The sequence below is a fragment of the Cetorhinus maximus genome, chromosome 4 (assembly GCF_964194155.1).
Source record: "Cetorhinus maximus chromosome 4, sCetMax3.hap1.1, whole genome shotgun sequence".
In the NCBI taxonomy this organism is placed as follows: Eukaryota; Metazoa; Chordata; class Chondrichthyes; order Lamniformes; family Cetorhinidae; genus Cetorhinus; species Cetorhinus maximus.
In genome coordinates this window covers 172,754,017-172,773,646 of record NC_135882.1, presented here as the reverse complement: position 1 = coordinate 172,773,646, position 19,630 = coordinate 172,754,017, and positions in this window count along the sequence as shown.

Here is a 19,630-nt window from a genome sequence, read left to right as displayed (position 1 = left end):
GATATTGGTGGACAGTCTATCATCAGAAATTGAGACAGAGAGGTCAAGGAAGGGAAGAGAAGTGTCAGAGATGGACCATGTGAAGATGATGGAGGGGTGGAGATTGGAAGCAAAATTAATAAATTTTTCCAGGTCCCGACGAGAGCATGAAGCAGCACCGAAGTAATCATCGATGTACCGGAGAAAGAGTTGTGGGAGGGGGCCGGAGTAGGACTGGAACAAGGAATGTTCCACATACCCCATAAAGAGACAGGCATAGCTGGGGCCCATGCGGGTACCCATAGCCACACCTTTTATTTGGAGGAAGTGAGAGGAGTTAAAGGAGAAATTGTTCAGTGTGAGAACAAGTTCAGCCAGACGGAGGAGAGTAGTGGTGGATGGGGATTGTTGGGGCCTCTGTTCAAGGAAGAAGCTAAGGGCCCTCAGACCATCCTGGTGGGGGATGGAGGTGTAGAGGGATTGGACGTCCATGGTGAAGAGGAAGCGGTTGGGGCCAGGGAACTGGAAATTGTTGATGTGACGTAAGGTGTCAGAGGAATCACGGATGTAGGTGGGAAAGGACTGGACAAGGGGAGAGAGAAGGGAGTCAAGATAACGAGAAATGAGTTCCGTGGGGCAGGAACAGGCTGACACGATCGGTCTGCCAGGACAGTTCTGTTTGTGGATTTTGGGTAGGAGGTAGAAGCGGGCCGTCCGAGGTTGGGCGACTATCAAGTTGGAAGCTGTGGGAGGAAGATCTCCAGAGGAGATGAGGTCAGTGACAGTCCTGGAAACAATGGCTTGATGTTCTGTGGTGGGGTCATGGTCCAGGGAGAGGTAGGAGGAAACGTCTGCGAGTTGACGCTCAGCCTCCGCGAGGTAGAGGTCAATGCGCCAGACAACAACAGTACCACCCTTGTCAGCGGGTTTGATGACAATGTTGGGGTTGGACCTGAGAGAACGGAGTGCAGTGAGTTCAGAGAGAGACAGATTAGAATGGGTGAGAGGAGCAGAGAAATTGAGACGGCTAATGTCACGCCGACAGTTCTCAATGAAAAGATCAAGAGAAGGTAAGAATCCAGAGGGAGGGGTCCAAGTGGAGGGAGAATATTGGAGGTGGGTAAAAGGATCCGTTGAACGGGGAGAGGACTCCTGCCCAAAGAAGTGAGCACGGAGACGAAGACGGCGGAAGAAGAGTTCAGCATCATGCCGAGCCCGAAATTCATTGAGATGAGGGCGTAAGGGTATGAAACTAAGTCCTTTGCTGAGCACTGAACGTTCAGCATCGGAGAGGGGAAGGTCAGGGGGTATAGTGAATACACGGCTGGGGCTGGGATTGGAAGATGGGGTGAGGACGGAGGGACAGCCTCTGGGCTGAATATTGAATTCAACAACTTTAGATCTTAAACTCCCCCTCCCCCCATCCCCACCCCGTTTCTTTTCCCCCCCCACCCGCTTTTTTTTTCAATAATTTATATAGATTCTTCTTTCCCCACCTATTTCCATTATTTTTAAATCTAAAACTAAAACCTTTAGTCTTTCCACCCCACCCCCACTAGAGCTGTACTTTGAATATCCTGTTTTCCATTCTTAATTAGCACTTTTCTCAAAGACCACCACCTTCAACACCTCTTTGACCCTTTTGTCTGTGACATCTTTTGATTATTATCTGCTCACACCACACCCTCAATGTGTCTCTTCCCCCCCACCCCACCCACCTTAAACCAATTTATATTTCTCCCTTGTTGAAACTATGCTGCAGTTCTGCCGAAGGGCCATGAAGGCTCGAAACGTTGACTGATTTCTTCTCCGCTGTTTGTGGGGGTTTGCTGTGCTCAAATTGGCTGCACTTTTTTCTACTTTACAGCAGTGACTGCGTTTCCAAAGTGCTTTGCCGGCTTTAGGACCTTCTGAGGTTGTGAAAGATGCCTCCCTGAAAATTCTGCTCCAAGGTGTCCAGGAAAGGCAGGAGGTCCTGTTTCCTCACAATTGGAGCATGGGCGAGGGGGGGTCTACCCACCTGACCATGCCAGCCTGGGATGTGGTCGCCAGGGAGGTCTGTGCCCATGGCACTCCAAAGAGGACCACCCTGCAGGGCAGGAAAAGGGTGAACGGTCTCACGCGCTCCGTCAAGGTAAGTGACAATCCTACTCACTTCAGATTCGCACTCTTGTAAGGGCATCGGGCAGTCTAAGGGCTAGAAACCACAGGGATGTCACACATGACCAGCAGATGCGACACCAGCACTAAACGTCTGCCACTCACTTTAAGATCCCTATATCACGTACAATCCTGCGCAAACAGCGTCTTAGTACCTCACGGGGAAGGGCTCAGCACACGCGACAGGCGTGCATGCTCCTGAACTGCTGTTCCATCCAGAGTCCTCGCAGTCAATCCATCTGCCTTTATTCAGGACAACCTCGCCCATAATCGGCGGGAGAGCGAGAGGTCTTCGAGGAAAGGGATTACCCCGGAGCTGAGGGCACTTTCTCTCCCATCAGGAGCAGGCACCAGTGCTCACTGGACATTCTGTTCCTGTGTGGAAGGTGAGATCGGACTTCCCCAACACACCTGTGATGCTCCATGCAGTATACATTGGCTACATGCGGACAGTGACTGTGAGTGACCTACAGTGCAGGAGCCTGGCTAGTCAATCACTGATTCACTCTTCTCTCTCTATTCCAGCTACCATCAAGGAAAGGCGGAGGAAAAGAGGTCGAGCAAGCGCCTCAGCCACAGCCTCAGCCCCCAGACCACCGCTGATGAGAAGGCGGAGGGTCTGCTGGATGAAGATCCACGTTCACCTGCAGCTGCGTTGGGTCCTGGTTCTAGAGTAGGCTCAAGGTTACTATTTACTAGACTAACAGCAGGAATGAGTGGGTTTTCTCATGAGGAAACGTTGGACAGGTTAGGCTTATATCCACTAGCTAAGCTGCCGTCACAATGGCATGAGTGAATCGATGCCTCTTGAAGGATGCCATGGCCACTGACTTTTTAACGCGATTGGTTGAAAGTACTGCACAATCTGTAGTTGCTTATGGATGTGCAGGTAATTTGGAAAGCTAATAGAATGTTGTCATTTATGGTGAGGGGAAATTGAATACAAAAGTTGGGAGGTTATGCTTCAGTTGTACAGGGCACTGGTCTCCTTATTTAAGGAAAGATATGAATGCGTTGGAAGCAGTTCAGAGAAGGTTTACTAGACTTAGACCAGGAATGGGCGGGTTGTCTTATGAGGAAATGTTGGACAGGTTAGGCTAAAGCAAAACACTGCGGACTCTGGGAATCTGAAATGAAAACAGAAAATGCTGGAAAAGCTCAGCAGGCCTGACAGCATCTGTAGAGAGAGAAACTGAGTTAACGTTTCGAGTCTGTGTGACTCTTCGTGTTCGTATGTTGCCTGCGTTCTCCGCTCCTCCTTGTTTCTGTGAATAGAAAAATTGAGCAATCAGTGGTAGTTCCTGTTGAATGGTCTCGCTCCATATGCATCCTCCAGCCCTTGACTTTCCCTTAGCCCACACATCGCATACCAAGACCACCCCTTGCAGCATGATATCATCCCGGAGGGCGACGGGGGGCTGGACCTTCCCCTCAGACGTGAATGAGCATTCACAACGAGGGTCTTCATGAAGGTCAAAAGACCCAAGTCCTAGCAGACACAGTCAGCCTTGGGCTGGTTGTCCTTCAGTGGCCCTTACAACAGCAATGGATGCCCGGTCCTTGCGCTTCTGTTCTGACTGCAAGCCTAGGGCCTTGAATGTCATGACCAACGCACTGGCAACAGGGAGCCTCAGAGGGCCCAAGCTGCCTCTGCGCAGCAGCCGTGGCCATGAAATCTTGGAACGTGCACCCATTCTGACATGCCTCTGTAAGGATCAGATGCCAATTAAGACCGCATTCAACGTGATGACTAAACTTAACGGATTCTGGCCTGAATGCACAACATTAGAAAGCCAGGGGTCCGGCTGTCAGCTAAGCCATACTCTCCGTAGTTTGAGCAGGACAGTTATAGGGGGCTCACTCGTGACTTGCCGTGCTGAACTCCTCCCATAGGCCCTGAGGCCTGCCGGTTATTTTTCTAGTTTGTTTTTTAAACTGCGCCATTCTTAGGTGAATGACAAAATAGGGCTATTGACTCCTGTGAGTATGACCAGCTCCCGACCTCCCCCTATCACCCACCAAGTCCCACCCATCCCCCTCCATCCTCAATGTCTCCTAATCCCCCTCTCTCCTATCATTACCCAGCCGCCAACATCACCTTTCAGCCCATCATTACTCACGTCGATATTCCTGTCCCCCACCCCAAACCCTTTACTGTTGATGTCCCCGTGCCCTTTGTCAACGAAGCCTTCTTGAGGCCACATACACCCTGACTTTCTGGGACTCTCCCCCCGCCCCCCATGACACCATCCAATATCCCCCCATGACTTTTCAGCTACCGACATACAGGATGCAGATGCCTCCCCTGACCGTGGCTGTGCATTCTGCTTCACAGTGCCATGTCTCTAACCCCCAGGACCAATCCCTGCGGTAATTGACCACACCCTGCACACCATACTATGCACAACTGTCAAAGCCCAGAGAGGCCTACCCCCACCCAAGAGTGGGACCAAGACATGTTTGCTATTCAGAGCCCTCTAATGTGACCCGCACAGTCTCAGGACAGTATGTTCACCATGCCCCCGACACTGTGGTCTCAGCCACAGGACAGTCTCTTCAATATGCCCCCGACAGAGTGACCTCAGCCCCAGGACAGTGTCCTTGGACAGCCTGACAACGATAGCCCCAGGACAGCCTTTCACTACTCCACTCTGTTCCTTAACGCCCGCCCCCGCCCACCAACACCGCACCCCCGCCCCACCCCAGCCCTCCCTCCATCTTCCCCCTTCCCTCCTGCATTCCACGGCCACCCTCCCCTAGTCCAGCCTCCGTCTCCCCCCCTCCCCACTGGCTTTGCCCCCCCCACCCCGTGCCCAGCCTTGGCGCAGCTTCTGATACAAGCGCCCAAAATCTCGCTGCACCGCTCTTAAAGGTAGGCCGAAAGCAATGTCAACGCACCTCAACATCTTTGATGAAATGAAGCTCGCCAGATGCACGCCACTTACACACGGTGGGGAAACAGACTGTTCTGATCCCTTTCAGGCAGCGCATTCCAGATCATCACAACGCGCTGAATAAAATAAAATTGCCCTCATCTCTCCCTCTGGTTCTTTTGCCAACATTGCAGCCTTCATTTTCGATACCCAGAATCATATTTTTTGCTTATCTCATTGTCCTATAATATGAAATCGAAGCAGTAGCAGACATTACACTCTCTAAGAGTGTTAGGCTTTCCAATTTGATTTCGATTGAAATTCCTGAAAAGCTCTGAGGGTGAAGACACACTCAATCACGGCCGCGTGACTATTCGGATTAGAGGATCAGGAGGAGGCCATTTAGCCCCTCAAGGCTGTTCCCCCAGTCATTTAGACCATGACTGATCTGAAGTTTAACTCCATCTACCCACTTGGTTCCAGAACCCTTTCTACCTTTGCCCAACAAAAATCATCAGTCACAGTTTTGAAAGTTTTAATTTAACACCCCAGTCTCAACAGCATTTTTTGGGGGGGGGGTGGGTGGAGACAGTTCCAGATTTCCACTCCTCTTGGTCTGAAGAAGTTGCTTCCTGACATCACCAATGCTTGTTCCCTGATTTTTGCCAATTGTTGACTCCCAGTTTTCAGTCACAGTTTGAAAACAAAGATGGAAGAATACTTGCGGCTGTAAAGGTCACTGAAATGGGCAAGTTCAAAGCAAGCTTTTAACTGATCCGAATTCTGTTCCCCGAGAACTCCGGCTAAGTTTGAGTCGTCGCTCTGAAACTTCTGCTTATACCCAGCTCCTTTCCTGGACTTTAAAAGGGTTAGATAACGAGGCCAGGTTGCATAGGCCATCCTTGTGTTCCCCCTGAATGCAGAAGGTTAAGTGGTGATCTGACTGGTGAGTTGAAGATGATCAAAAGTCTGGCAGGGTTTGAATATCCTATCTCCAATTTTAAGGTTGGCGCATAACATCACCGTGTGGCAAAACCACTGAGGCAAACCGTGCGTGTTGAGCATGCTGGCATCAATCAAGCAAAGAAAGCTTCCCCGGTTTGGTATGGGTATGTAGGCTGTGCCAGGACACCAGCAGGGCACCCAAAGATCTGATTCGAGATATTGTCAAAAGAGACATGAAATCATGGCTGAAAAAGGAGACATTTTTTTGTCGAAGCTTTTCATCTTGGACTCATCAGGACAATTTGCAAGAATACCAACGATGGGAGCAACAACATATTTATACTTCATGAGGAGAGAGTGCTGATTGGTTGGCAATGCTTCAACCAATCAGAGCCCACTTGCCAACCAATCAACACTCTCTTCTCATACGCAGAAATATGTTGTTTCCCCGACATTGGTATTTTCTTGTGAATCGTTCTGATAAGTCCAAGACGAAAAGCTTTGGCAAATAATGCCTCTTTTTTCAACAATACTAAAGTTCTGTGCTCACTAGCGACTGGATAGGAAAGCCCTCAACGCCGATCACAACAAGTGGGAAACTCTAGCTGACGAACAATGCAAATGGCAACACCAGCTGTGGGGTATGGATTCGCCACCACGATGACACGTGGGTTTCAGAAGCTCCAACGCGGACACCAGCCCAGCAAGGAAGACAGCAACAGAGATCATCCCGCACCACCAACGAGGGACAACTTCGTGCGCGGCACTTGTGGCAGACTTTCCCTTTCCGGAATCGTCTTGTTCAGCCATCAAAGAACGTGCAGCAGGTGACCTCGCCTGACCTCACCAAAAGTTCTGAGGCAGCGTTTCCCATCATCCCCCGTGAATGGAAGGATGGCGATCATCCCAATCACGCCCCCTTGCCCTGGACTTGGCCCACCAGAGGAAATGGGATCTCATTATCCACCTATCAAACTTTTGATCATCTTAAACTCACCAGTCAGATCGCCACTTAATCTTCTGCATTCAGGGGGAACACAAGGATGGCCTATGCAACCTGGCCTCATTATCTAGCCCTTTTAAAGTCCAGGAAAGGAGCTGGGTATAAGCGGAAGTTTCAGAGCGACGACTCAAGCTTAACTGGAGCTCTCGGGGAACAGAATTAGGATCAGTTAAAAGCTTGCTTTGAACTTGCCCATTTCACTGACCTTTACAGCAACAAGTATTCTTCCATCCTTGTGTGAAGGTTTTCAAACTATGGCTGAAAACTGGTGGTCACCTAATTGGCAAAAATCAGCGAACAAGCAAGTTTTGTTGAGCTTCCATTGTACAAATCTTTTTATTGATAGAAACTGTCAGTTCATGATGTGGCACCAATTAGCAAGGTTAAAGCAAAGCTCCGTTTTATTTTAATTTAATAACACTTGCTAATAACCCTCATTTTCGTCCTTTTTTAAAAAGGCCTTTTAATTAAAACACATGATAGTAAATCTTACATGGATAATTTAAGAGGCTTCACTTTCATTTTTCCTCTTAAGCAATCCTTTTCCAACTCGTGATGAACATGCTATTATACTGTAACAGGTTTACATGTCACAGTTTCCATGATTAATGCAGGCATTAGAAATTAAAATAGAAAAATAAATTACGTAGAAAGTGTGCATTAACGTAAGATGGGATAGCATAGAAGGAGGCCATTTGGCCCTTCATGTCTACCGGCTTCTTGAAAGAGCGATCCAAATAGTCCCACTCCCTTCCTCTTTGCCCCTAGCCCTGCCAATTTCTCCCTTTGAAGTGTTTATCCAATTCTCTTTTGAAAGTTGCTATTGAATCTGCTTCCACCGCCCTTTCTGGAGGCTCATCTCTCATCAGTTCCCTTCACTGGAGTCATTGAACACATTCAAGGCTGAGTTTGAAAAGTTTTTGATCTAAAGGGGTTATGGGGGAATAGGCAGAAATGTGAGTTAAGGCCACAATCGGATCAGCCGTGGTCCTAATGGTGGAGCAGGCGTGAGGGGCCGATTGGCCTACACCTGCTCCTGTTCTGAAGGCATTGCCGGGATTGGGTGGTGATGTCCCTTGAGCTGGCAGTGAGTGGGATGCCAGTGTATGTGTGATGGGCTCGTGAGGGTGTGGGTTTAGGGTGCTGAGATGGTTGCCTTACCCTGGCGGCACGGATGAGATCATTCACCCTCTATCTGCACTGGATGGCCAACCTCCCCTGCGCAGCATTGGCGCTGACCAGCTCTGCCATCACCTACCAAGCCAGAGTGGCAACGTGGCTGCCCCTCCTGCGGCCCTACGGCAAGGGTAGAGGACATCGCAGCCGATCTCCGTGGCATCCAAAAGGCGCTCGAGGGCTGCAGCCTCCTCGTCTTTCGGGGCCCTGTCTTCTTTGCTGCCGTCCTGGGCTGGAAACGCTGAGCGCGGCTGCACTTTAAATGCGGTGCCCGGCGTGATGCAGCGGTGAGGAGATGGCGTGGCGGGCGAATGAGAGCCCGCGCGCCGTGGAAACGGCGAGTTTCCTGATAATCCATAATTAAGGAGGTGGGATTGGGACCGATAGGGGGGGGTAAAAAACCTGCCATTGCGGCCGGCGGGTAAAACCTCGTTTCTCACGCCCGCTACCGCACTTAGTGCAAATCGGTGAGGGGGGGGGATTCCGCCCTTTGATTCCAGCTCCACAGGTTTCGGCCAGACCTGCTGAGTTCTTCCGGCTCTTAATTCAGATTTACAGCAGCTGCAGCATTTTGCAGGGATTACGAGCAAAGAGTGAGGTGGCGGGACCAAATACAGCCACCTCGCCAAAGAGACCAGCGCAGACATGATGGGCTGAGTGGCCTTCCTCTGTGCTTGAAACGTCTTTGATCCTCTGGCAATCCAACGTTACAAAATTCAGCCTTTGCATCTGCGCAATTTCTCCCCTGCCTAAGCCTCAGCTTGTTCTTTAGTGTGATTCAAGCACACATTCTGCGCAGGGATTAGAAAACAGGGATCCTTTATGCCACTGGCATCAAATCTTTACAAGGATTAATGAAAAGGCTTAACTCGGAGAAAGGGACTATTTACAATGGAAATTCACGGCTCCCAGGTCCACCAGGAGACGGTTTAACTCCGGAGCTCTGATTAGCCGGCTAGCAGGGTTAACATGGAAACAGAGAAGCACGGGAGCAGGAGTTGGTCACCCTGCCCCTCAAGCCTGCTCCGCCATTCAATATGATCGTGGCTGATCCTCTATCTCAACGCCGTGCTCCCGCTCTCTCCTCATAACCCCTTCGACGCCTTTTAGAGTCCAGAAATCTATCTATTCCCTTCTTAAATGTATTCAGTGACTCGGTCTCCACAGCCTCCTGTGGTAGAGAGTTCCACAGGCTCAGCTGATGGAGCTCCAACGGCTAATTTCCTGTGACCATGTGACACAGATTACCAGGGACGAATGGGATCCTCCGCTCCGCGTAGCCTCTCGGACTCAGGGGTGCGGTCCACGTGGTCCGTCTCAGTCTCCAGCAGCTGTCGGTCTGCTGCACTGCCGCTTCCCTAGGCCAGCGTTAGAGGCTCGAGTCTGCCCTGTTCGTGGCCTTGACTCCTCGACTCCAGGGCTCACCAGTTTTGAACTTCTCCCCTGCTCCTGGCTGCTGCCCTGCTCACTCTCTCTCTCTCTCTCTATCCACGAGACTTCTGGCTCCGCCCCCTTCTTCAGCCCACACTCCGGGCTCAGGTTCCCACGACAGCCTGACAAATACTTTGCCTCTTATTCCGAGAGGGGGACCTCCAGGGCCAGCTGATTCCTCGGGCCGAACACCCTCCTAGGCCGAAGACCTCTGCTGGCGGGGGCCCAGTGCCCCCACAGGCAATGCCCCACAGGCAATGCCCCACAGGGAATGCCCCACAGTGGGTGGGGCCCAGCGTCCAGCCTCACTCCAATGTCAGGAGCTTGGACACCGAGGGTCCATCTCACCTCCATCCCCCTGACATTGAGCGCCGCTGCATTTAGATTGGTGTTTACGCTAAAATGAACACGTACATGATTACAATGAGGTGTTTCAGCAGCTACAGGCACACCTATGAGAAACGACCCTAACTGCTTTAGCATGGCTCAAGCTAAATGAATAAAATAAATAACGCAAATGAGGCAGCATTACATACGAATTTATATGAACGTGCGAATTAGGAGCAGGGGTAGCCCTTTTGGTCCCTCGAGCCTGCTCCAAGTTGTCATTCCTAGACCTACCTTGTGAGGGAGTCAAAAATGAGGGACTGTAAATATAAGATGTGGTGGGTTACAGGCCACTTAGGGAGTCTGGGTTGCTGTGGCAACACACACTTTTACCTGTGCATTGTAGCCTGGAGCTATGGATGGTGATGGTAGAGAGAGGCTCCAAGATTCTTTCCATGACCAGGAAGCCCTCCTACTCTTGCTGCCTGCCATTGGCGTGTGTTGGGAGGATTTGCAGGTTGACACTCAACCCATTTTGGCCATGTTACCGATACACCTTCCTTGGCCCAGCAAGTCCACAGGTGGAACCTGAACCCAGGGCTTATGACTCTGAGGCAGCGATGCAGCCCACTCTGCATGACATGATCTCCCTACACAGACAGCCACCCAGTAAATCCAACGAGGAATTCAGAAGAAACTTCTTTAACGAGAGAATAGTGAGAAAGTGGAACTCGAATAACACAGGGAGTGGTTGCATCAAATAGCATTTGGGAGGAGCTGGATGAGTACATGAGGGAGTAAGGAATAGAAGGGCGTGCCAATAGTATGCGATGAGGAGGAGTGGGAGGAGACTCATGTGGAGCAGGAGCACCTGCTGAATGCCCGAACAGGATGACACAGCTCTTTGTGAATATAACTTAAAGAAACATACACACATATGAAATACTAACAGGCAGATTAGGAGCAGAAGTAGGTCATTCAGCCCTTTGCCTGCTCTGCCATTCAATAAGGTCATGGCTGATCTGATTGTGGCCTCAACGCCAATATCCTACCTATCCTGATACCCCTTGACACCCTTGTGAGTATAGAATCTATCTACATCTGCCTTAAAATGAACCTGCCTCGATCATTCTCCAGGGAAGAGAGCTCCACAGACTAAGACCCTCTGAGAGAAAAAAATTTCTCCTCATCCCCGTCTTAAATGGTAGGGGGGGACCCCTTATTTTCAAATTGTGCCCCCGAGTTCTAGACTCTCCTACAAGGGGAAACATCCTCTCAGCATCCATCCTATCGAGTCCCCTCAGGATCTTATATGATTCAATAAGATCGCGGGCAGGATTCTCCGAGCCTACCTGCCAACGGGATCATCCACACGCACCGACAGGCTCTTGGCTCAGCCGCCGAATCTCCCGCTGTGGGTCCCACCACAATGGGGCCGGAAATTCCCGGCCCACCTCTCGTTTCCCTCAACTCCAATGGACACAGGCCCGCCCTGTCCAAGGTTTTCCTCATAAGATAATCCCCTCAGGATCAGTGGAACGAACCTTCTCTGAACTGTAAAAATTGCCTCCTTCTAAAAGAGGCTTATCCAGTAAATTCCAAATTATAACCACAACAAAAGCAACGTTATCCAATTAAAGTTGTTCCCAGTGTTACTATGCCTTGGGTCCCTTCAGCTCCCCTCGGTCACGGGAAGCCTCGGGTCCTTTGGTGGGCATCGTGTGCTCTCACTTCGGGGGCACCCAGGCGGGGAAGAGAGCCAAACGGTAATGGGCTCTTTCTATGCCGTGGATTTGATGTAATACCCATAGCATGATAGAAGAGAAGAGCAAAGAAAGAGGCCATTTGGCCCATCGGCAAATAATCAAGAAGGCTGATGGAATGCTATCCTTTATTACGAGAGGGATTGAACATAAAAGTAAGGGTGTTATTCTTCAGTTATACAGGGCATTGGTGAGACCGCACCTCGAATACTGTGTGCAGTTCCGGTCTCCTTATTTAACGAAGGATGTAAATGTATTGGAGGCGGTTCAGAGGAGGTTTACTAGATTGATACCTGGAATGACTGGGTTGTCTTATGAGGAAAGGTTGGACAGACTGGGCTTGTTTCCACTGGAGTTTAGAAGAGTGAGGAGTATATAAGACCATGATTGAAGTGTATAAGACCATGAACGGCCTGGACAAGGTGGATGTGGGAAGGATGTTTCCTCTTGTGGGTGAGTCCAGAACCAGGGGGCCCTGTGTTACAATTAGGGGGCTGTTAGGTCCTGTGGATCCTCATTGCATGCTTGTTGTAAGTGGTGACTGAGTTGGTACTATAGATAGAGTTGATCAACAGACACTTCTTAGGTGGAACACATTGGGCAGAACTTTCTGTTGGGGGTGGGGTGGGGGGGAGAGTGGGTACGGGCGCGGACTCGATCGGTGCCCGTGATTGGGTCCACGCCGCCATTTTACGCGGGTGGACCAATTAAGACCTGCCCAGCACATTTGCCGACTCCTGTGAATAGCGGAAATGTGTGGACGGTGGCGGGCGTGCACAGACCACCAGGTCCATTGGCGACCCGGCAGTCCGTTTAAAGGAAGGCCTGGCAGCCTCCTGTATGCTGCTCACAATGGCCACTTCCAGGTCACACTGCAGAGGGTCGGCTGAACAGGGCACACTGGAGGGAAGGGCAGAGAAGCAGGCCAGGCTGCAGGGTCTCGTACAGGAGCAGGGCAGGCTGCAGGGTCTCGTACAGGAGCAGGGCAGGCTGCAGGGTCTCGTACAGGAACAGGCCAGGCTGCAGGGTCTCGTACAGGAGCAGGCCAGGCTGCAGGGTCTCGTATAGGAACAGGCCAGGCTGCAGGGTCTTGTATAGGAGCAGGCCAGGCTGCAGGGTCTTGTACAGGAACAGGGCAGGCTGCAGGGTCTTGTACAGGAACAGGCCAGGCTGCAGGGTCTCGTACAGGAACAGGCCAGGCTGCAGGGTCTCGTACAGGAACAGGCCAGGCTGCAGGGTCTCGTACAGGAACAGGCCAGGCTGCAGGGTCTCGTACAGGAACAGGCCAGGCTGCAGGGTCTCGTACAGGAACAGGCCAGGCTGCAGGGTCTCGTACAGGAACAGGACAGGCTACAGGGTCTCGTACAGGAACAGGGCAGGCTGCAGGGTCTTGTACAGGAACAGGCCAGGCTGCAGGGTCTCGTACAGGAACAGGCCAGGCTGCAGGGTCTCGTACAGGAGCAGGTCAGGCTGCAGGGTCTCGTACAGGAACAGGCCAGGCTGCAGGGTCTTGTACAGGAACAGGGCAGGCTGCAGGGTCTTGTACAGGAGCAGGGCAGGCTGCAGGGTCTTGTACAGGAGCAGGCCAGGCTGCAGGGTCTTGTACAGGAGCAGGGCAGGCTGCAGGGGGGGTCAATGCGGCCCTCGTTTTTCTGATCACTGCCTTGCTGCCCTCCTCGAGGAGGTGGCCGCACGGCAGGAGGTGTTGGTCCCCCAGGGTGGGAGGAGGAGGCCCCCCCCACATGACCAAACGTGCCTGGGAGGAGGTGGCGGAGGTGGTGAGCTCCCGCGATTGGTACGGCGCACCTGGATCCAGTGCCGTAAGCACTTCAACGATTTGTTCCGCTCTGGAAGGGTGAGTACCATGTTGGCATTGGGCATTTAACCCAGCAGGTAGCCTTAGCCTTTGAGGCCACCACCACCACCCCAAGTCTTACTGTCGTGACTGCATTGAATCAAGTTGGGCACTTCTCGTACACTGGGTGGGCAAGCAGACAGTGCCCATGCTTAGATCAGCCTGAGTGGTTCAAGTGGAGATGAGTTCTCCCCCACACCATGTGTTGCTCTTAGTCACACATGACTAGTCTGCGGGCAACCTGCAGGAGATGCAGCTAGGTGCATTTTCAGAACTCCAACACATGTCCTATTCATGGTGATGAGATTGTGGAATGGGAACCTCAAGGTGCCGTGGCCAAGAACCATCTGCTGCCCTCGACGCTGCACATAGTTGCACCTCCTTGCTATGGGAGCAAAGACCGTGTGTTTCCTAAAGTGATGGATGCAGAATGTGTCCAAGGTAGCCATTGGCGGGGGTTGGGAGCAGGCGTACTTTCTTTGTGTAACTGATCAGCAGTAGTGGGGAGAGGAGGCACTGTAGGCCTGATATGGGCAACTGAGGTTGAGGTGTGGCGTGCGCGTGCAGAGTCCATGTGCGATTAGCCGCAATGAATGGTGTTCTTTCTTTCTCAGGAGAAGAATGCTCGTAATGCGTCGGAGCATGCGAGGACTGGAGGCGGCCAGGCACAGCTCCTCATGTTAAGATGCTTCAAGCAGGAGGCCCTTGAGCTTGAGACGCACCATGCACCCAGGTCAACTGGTGTCGGTGAGGCTGGGGTGGAACGGCCAGGTATTTGAGGCCAACAGTGACATCTGCTCTGTCCTCCCAACGTCCATAGTACTGATGATTGTGTAATTTGTTATTGTTGCAACATTGCTCGGTCACAGAGTGATAGAGTCAGAGGTGTGGATCATAGAAAAAGGTCCTTCGGCCCTTCGAGGAAGCGCGGGTCAAACACCTTCCTAAGTCTCCTAATCCCATTTCCCAGCACTATGCCCATGGCCTTGTATGCCATGGCATCGTAACTGCACATCCAAATACTTATTACATGTTTGGAGGGTTTCTGCATCCACCACCCTTTCTGGCAGTGCGTTCCACATTCCTAACACACTCTGTGTGCAAAAGTTACTCATCACATCACCTGTCAACCTCATGCCCCTTATCTTAAATCTATTCCACCCGGTTATTCATCCCTCCGCCAAGGGGAAAAGTTCTTTCTGTCAACTCTATCTATGCCTCTCATAATTTTATAAACCTCAATAATGTCACCCCTCAACCTCCTCTGCTCCAGGGGAATAACCCCAGTCTATGCTATCTCTCCTCATAAGTCAAACTCTCCAGCCCAGCCAGCATCCTGGTAAACGGCATTGGAACATCGGCTAGTGTCCCGGGGCACAGTGGTGAGGGCACTTCACAATCGCTGGAGGAGCTGGCAGAGACAGTGTGCCCATGGCACCAGCAGTCGGAGGACTGCAGGGGACCAGGCACATGCTCAGTCAATGCCTGATGATGTGCCTCTGGAGTTGTCCACGATGCAGCAGCTGCAGGAAATGTGGCCGGGTGTGTGGGAGCATCTGGGAGTGATACATGAGGCGATGCTTCGCTTGGTGTCCATGGTGGAGGAGTCCACGTGAAGCATCACTGATGCAATGAGCCTCAAGGCTGAGCGTCATGCTTCCTCCACGGAGAGAGTGGCGACTCTCATGGAGAGGCGCCTTCAGGAGAACAATCAGGTTCTCCTGGGGTTACGCTCGGACCTGCAAGCCCTCACAGCGCCAGTGGCCACAGCTGGTCAATGCCATTGTGGGAGATGGTTTGGGCTTCAAGCTTCCCAGCTCGTTGCCCATCCATCGATGGTGAGCAGGGAGGTCCGGGCGACCTCACATTGGCGCAGCAGCTGCCTGTCGTATCTGCGGGCTCCTCTCACGGCACTCTGGATGAGGGCACCAGCTCCTCCACCCCTCTCCCAGTGACCGAAGCATCTGGTGAGGCTGCGACGACTGGGGAGATGCCAGCTGTGGAACTGACAGCTCCCTCCCAGGTGGGCCCAGCACAGGCTCCACGGGCCAGAGGATGACTGCCAAGGTCATCGAGGCCAACAGGACAGCAGAGTCAGCAGGCTGTCTCAGGTGCCACTCCGAGCGATGGGGCAGAACCAAGACATGGCACCCGAAAACAAAAGTATAAGGCACCTTAGGCACACCATGGGTTTCTCACTGGTGCTTTTGTTTTGGCCCGAGATTAGGTACTTATAATTTATTTTTGCTTGCTTGCAGTATTGTTTTGCAATTGGGAGAACAGCTGATGTTAAAATTAAAATTCAGATGTGTGACCATGGCTAAGGGTGCCTCGTTTGTTCTGCATGCGTATGTTTAAGAGAAATGTTATGAGTGTTTGTTTGGACATTCATATTTATGTCCAAAGCCCTTAGTTGCAGCTGATGACCTGGCAGATTTAGCACTGAGGTGCCGAGTATGGATGTGCCAGGCAAGGCTGGTCCCACTGATCCATTTGTGTTGAGCTAGCTGAAGGTTTGTTGGATTAAAGTCTCCCGGGTGTCCTTCCCTCCTTGGTGTAGTCCCGGGTCAGTGTTTACCCCCTCATCATTCCCCTGTGCTTCCTCACCCTCAGAACCAGTGCTGGACTCATCGTGTGCAGCCGCATCCACTGTGTCGACGTCTTCATCGTCCACTGCGTCCCCCCTTTCCAGTGCAAGATTGTGGAGAGCGCAGTGTGCAACCACTATCAGCGACACACGATCTGGGGGGTACTGGAGTGCGCTCCCTGAACAGTCCAGGCATTGGAAACGCATCTTGAGAAGACCGATGGTTCTCTCCACCACAGCCCTTGTGGAGACATGGCTCCTATTGTAGCGCTGCTCAGCTTCTGTTCTTGGATGGCGGAGAGGCATCATGAGTCACCTTCTGAGGGGATAGCCCTTGTCACCCAGCAACCATCCATCCAGCCGGGCTGGAGCACTGAAGAGCCCCGGCACCTGGGAGTGTCTGAGGAGTAGGCATCGTGGGAGCTGCCTGGGAACCTTGCACAGACTTGTAGAATCAGCATCCTGTGATCACACACTATCTGCACGTTCATGGAGTGGAATCCCTTCCTGTTGATGAAGGCACCGGGCTCACCTGCTGGCGCCTTGATGGCCACATGTGTACAGTCTATAGCACCCTGGACATGGGGGAAGCCAGCAATGGCTGCGAAGCCTCTGGCTCGCTGTGCCTGACTTGCCTGGTTGCAGCGGAAGTGGCTGAAGGTCAATGCCCGTCTGAATAGAGCGTCTGTGACTTGCTTGACACAAGTGTGGACAGCTGATTGGGAGACACCGCAGAGATCACCCACCGACCCCTGGAAGGAGTCGACGTTAAGGGCAGCTGTGACCTTCAGAGCCACTGTCATGGGGTGTCCGGCCACACAGTTAGGGGAGATCTCAGGCCCAATCATCTGTCAGACGGGGTTGACTGTCTCCCTTGACAGTCAGAGCCTCCTTTGGCATTGCACCTCAGTCATATTGAGGTAGCTGCTTCTCCACCTGTAAACCCCGGCAGCAGGATAGTGGCGTCTTCTGCGGCCCCTTCCACCTTGGACTTCCCGTTGGCCCTGCGTCCCTTGTGCCTGGGCCTGTACCCCCAAAGGTGACTCCCCTGGAGGCTGATTGTGCACTCCTGGCCTCCTCCTCCTTCCAGCCCTCCCTTCCTTCTCAGAGGAGCTGCCTCCAGTGGGCATGTCAGAACCCATACCCAGGCTAAAGGGAGGCCTCTGGAAACTGTAGGCCCGATAAAGATTCCTGACTGCAGAGTGCTGACCTGAAGGTTCAAAGTACTCAGACAGCTGCTGGAATGCGTTTTGAACTACTACAGATCACACAGGCAAGTTTAAAAAACTTTCTGCAATAAATACTCCACAGACCAGATTGACACTGAGCCCTCTTATCCTGCCCGTGGATGAGGTTCATAGAAAAGTCTCTTACCCGCCTGCCCGTTGCGCCCGTGCGCCGACCCAAAGATCACACGGGCGCCTGAAAATCGCCGTCGATTGAAGACTAAAGGGCCTTAACTGGCCCGTTAATTAATGGCGGGCGCGCGTCGGACTTCATCGCGCGCCCGCCCAGCGAAATATCGCGATGGCGTGTGGTGACGTTGGGACGCTCGCCTGACGTCACCGCGCGTCGTTTTATGCGCGGATGTGTGAGGCCCACCCTCAGCACATCAGACTGAAAATTCTGCCCGTTCTGTTTATTTACAAAGGTACTTAGCAGTTACTCTTGTGTCTGTACCTCCACACTACTGACTACAGGCCACAGAGATAGCCCACACTGCTCCTCTACTGGTTACACACAAGATCTTGTGATCTTCCTTTATAACATCCTTCTTAAAGCTATACTACACATTACATAAAACTATAATTACCACAGGGTCACCCTTTTAGGGATGAGGGGACATTTTTTCTCTTGAGGGTTGTGTGACTTTGGAACTCTCTGCCTCAGAAGGTAGCGTCATTCAATTTTATTTTAATTCATTGGATGTGGGTATCACTGGCCAGGCCAGCATTTATTGTTCCTCCCTAATTGCCCTCAACTGAGGGGTTTGCTAGGCCATTTCAAGAGGGCAGTTAAGAATCAACCACATTGCTGTGAGTCTGGAGTCATACGTAGGCCAAGCCAGGTAAGGACAGCAGATTTCCTTCCCTAAAGGGCATTAGTGAACCAGATGGGTCATCATTAGACTTTTAATTCCAGATGTTTTATTGAATTCAAATTCCACCATCTGCTGTGGCAGGATTCAAACCCAGGTCCCCAGATTATTAATCCAGCAAGGATACCACTACACCACTGCCTCCCTTTAATTTTTAAAGCAGAGGTAGATAGGTTCTTGTTAGGCAAAGGGAATCAAAGGTTATTGGGGGTTGATGGGAATGTGGAATTCGAAACACAAACAGATCGGCCATGGTCTTATTGAACAGCGGAGCAGGCTCAAGGGGCCGAATTCCCTTTTGAAAGCCAGTGTTGAATCTGTATTCACCGCCCTCGCTCCAAACCCTAACCACTCACTGAGTAAGAATGCTTGTCCCCATTGAATCTCTTGTCAGTCTTAAATTCTCCGCTTAATGACTAAAGGCCTGGATAGAGTGGACGTAGGGAAGATATTTCCATTAGTAGGAGAGACTAGGACCCGAGGGCACAGCCTCAGAGGAAAGGGAAGACCTTTTAGAACAGAGATGAGGAGAAACTTCTTTAGCCAGAGAGTGGTGAATCTGTGGAATTCATTGCCACAGAAGGCTGTGGAGGCCTGGTCATTGAGTGTATTTAAGACCGAGATAGATAGGTTCTTGATTGGTAAGGGGATCAAAGGTTACGGGGAGAAGGCGGGAGAATGGGGTTGAGAAACTTATCAGCCATGGTTGAATGGCGGAGCAGACTCGATGGACCGAATGGCCTAATTTCTGCTCCTATGTCTTATGGTCTTATGGACCCTTCAGCCATTTGAAACAGTTTCTCTTCGATTACCCTCTAAGCCGTTCCAGATTTTAACCACTTGTACCAAATCTCCTCCTTAACCTTCTCTGCCCTAAGGGGAACACCCCCAGCCTTTCCGCTCTATCCATGCGATTGTAATCCCGAATTCCTGGAGACGTTCAAGAGAATGTCTTCATCTCTTCTCCAAAGCTTCCAAGTTCTTCCTGAAGTTCAGAGCTCTAGAATTGGACACGGTTCTCCACCTTGGGCTGAACTAGTGTTTTATAAAGTCTTAGCATAACTTCCTGGCTTCTGTAGCTTTATGGGCTGGATTTCTGCTTCCCCACGGAGGCGTGAATCGGGTCACTAAGAGGGCTGAGTTTAAGGCCGGATTTTCACCATCGAGTCTTGGACCTGGAGTCGGGAAACGTCCGGCCTCAGTTTAGAGTGCCCATTACGCCCATTTTTCACTCCGGGGGAGGTGGGGTCAGGACAGAGTCGGTTCTGCCGACCCCAGAAGCGGGTTGTAGGTGGCCACTGGGTAAGTGCCGAGCGATTATGGTTAGAAGTCCCGTCCCAGTTCTCTGTCTATAAGTTGTCTAAATGGTCCTAGAAGCCTCACCCCTCCTCACCCACCCCGTCCATCCCCGTGTCCCCCATACCCGCCATGGT